The 2520-nt window shown below is 38.4% G+C and overlaps 1 protein-coding gene across 1 annotated transcript in view; it reads left to right on the forward strand.

Moving 5' to 3' along the window:
- The window catches only part of stk40 (serine/threonine kinase 40), a 19432-nt gene extending 19111 nt beyond the window's left edge, over positions 1 to 321 (forward strand). Inside the window, exon 12 of the mRNA XM_034873918.1 lies at positions 31 to 321. The gene's annotated coding sequence lies outside the window, so the exon portion shown is untranslated. The remainder of the gene's footprint in view (positions 1 to 30) is intronic.
- Positions 322 to 2520: the final 2199 nt, after the last annotated feature.

Genomic DNA, 2520 nt, shown 5'->3' on the forward strand with positions numbered 1-2520 from the left:
AAACTTGGTGTAGGATATGACGTGGTGTAGTTTAACTTTAAACCCAATGGGATAATGTGTTGTAAGCTGCTTGGTCAGACATGGGCATCTAGATACAGAAAACTGCGTAATTGTACAGATGAAAAACACGTTTGTATAAATAACATATTTTTCTACTTCATCAGATCTCTACATGCATGTCAGCAATAAACTTTGATATGGAAACATGCATCTTTTCCCCCCCAGTCTATGAGTTATGACATTTTCTGTAACTGCCAGTAGGTGGAGCACTTTCTTAAAGGAAAAAAAAACCAAACCCAGCAGAGGGCACATGTAGGACATTATACTCAATGTTCTTCTTTATTGACTTCCATATACCTCTCTGCCATATGTGGACAAAGCATTCCATAGAAAATGTTCAGTTGCACAGTGCCAGCCTTCTAAATGTGCTTTTACATGATGTGGTCTCTGAGGGTGAGACCTGTGTAAAGGATGAACAGAATATAGAATAATTTAGTCTTTGTGCATCTACACCGGAGTCTTGCGGTGAGTTGGGTTTTGGAACAAAACCAAGGTAGAGGTGTTCAAACAGGAAACCGCCGGTGGACTCTTGACAGCAACATGGGACCCTGTGGGGCTACTCTGCCAGTTCCCTCACCTCCCCTCAGGCCTTTGAATGCACACACTCCCTCTATAACAGCATTAATTCCATTAGAAATAATGTCATGCTTGCCAAAAAATACACACAGATACACATGGAAATCTCATCATATAGGCCTGACAGACCTATTGGATTACATTTGTGATAATGGCATGTGCAAATGTTTCACAAACAGTTACTCTGCAACACTGATTTGGTCCTTTTTTATGTTTCTGGAGTAAAAAAAGAAAGTGACTCCCACTGAAGGGAATTAAATCTTAACCCCACAATCACTGTGGTATTAAAGGACAAATTAGCAGATCCAACGTTTTTGACCTACCTCCTTATAGACGAGTTTCAGTCAATAAGTAGTTACCAAATGCAGAAATGCTTGGCTCTCTGACTCACTGAGCAGATGAATAATAGAGTTCTGAGTAACCTTTCCCACCCTTTTGAGATCCTCACAACTGAGTTTTTCTCAAGTGGGTCTCTCCGCTGGATCATTACAGCCCTATCCCAACATGTTGGGCTGGGAGGAAAAGTCTCAAGGGTCAAAGTTGCACAGATGCTTTGTCCCCATAAACTACAACCAGCTGGCCTTGAGGAGATCCATCCTGAATTCATTTGTTTCTCAAACAAATGGTTGTTCATTAAACTACGTCAGATATCTGCAATGCTCTTGCTAAGTTACCTTAGAGAGCATTACGTATTCCATTTCTCTAGAAAAGAGCTGGCTTTGTGTGTGCGTTTTGGGGGGGTTGGTGGTTGTGTTTTTTTTTTTTTTTTTTTTTGTTAACTGGTAGCCCTGTATTTAACTGTTAAAATGTATTAGAAAGTGCACAGCTGCATTTGCTTTATAGTTATTACTATGTGTTGATGTCTGTCAGAGCGTGTGAATGTGTCTCCATCTGTGTCCAGCAGGCTGAGGCTTTGTTTGTCCCTTGACGCGACATTCCAGCAAATGTACAAAACCAAACGACTGCCTATGAAAAGACCCCATAAAATCACATGACTTACACCTCTAAGGGTTTTATTTTTTGTGTATATATATATATATATATATATATATATATATATATATATATATATATAAAAAAGATGTCTTGCTGAGCCCGGTGGAAGTTCATCGTACAATGTCTAGCCTATCCAGTATCTGCCATGCATACTATTTTTATTGTCTTAATCCAAAAATAAGCAAAGGCAAGAGAATGAACAGAATATAGACTATAGAATTATGTGATCATTGAACAAATGCTCCCCATGACAAAAGAAAATTAATTTGTTAAGGCCCTTTCGGGTTGCAATGAGCATCAACCCAGCAAAACGAAAGTGCTGGATGTGACCATCATTGTAGTGAACATTTGGCTTTCTTACATCCTTACAGAGAGTGCAGTGAATATTGTATTAATTCATTTGAATCATTAAACTCCAGCATTTGTTCCATAAAGAGCATCATTACACTAAGGAGATCTCATTACAGCATCCCTTTAGATCATGAGGTATTGTGTATGCAAAGTTGACGTTTGGCCTGAGATTGTAGTGCTGGAGAGAAAGTGGTTTTCCAAAGTAAAAAAAGGTTCAACCGCAGAGGAGCATGCATGAACATAGAAAATAGCTATCCTTTTATATTTTGATATTTATTTGATATTCTGTGGGGACAAGTATTATGAAGTGTCAATATAGCCAATGGCTCTCTGAAGGGTTTGACAAATAGATTAAACAACCACCTAATAATTGTCCTTAGCTCCTAATACTACCAGGTTTATAGAAGTCTTAGGCCTGTCCAGTATAATGTATCCTATTTAAAGAGGCAGAACACTGAACAAGCATTGTTATTTGTTTCCACCTTTTAAGGCTAAAAAAATAAGAGAAGATGAGATTAGCAGCATTAGGATTTGTAC

Source organism: Etheostoma cragini, chromosome 6, assembly GCF_013103735.1.
Source record: "Etheostoma cragini isolate CJK2018 chromosome 6, CSU_Ecrag_1.0, whole genome shotgun sequence".
Lineage (NCBI taxonomy): Eukaryota > Metazoa > Chordata > Actinopteri > Perciformes > Percidae > Etheostoma > Etheostoma cragini.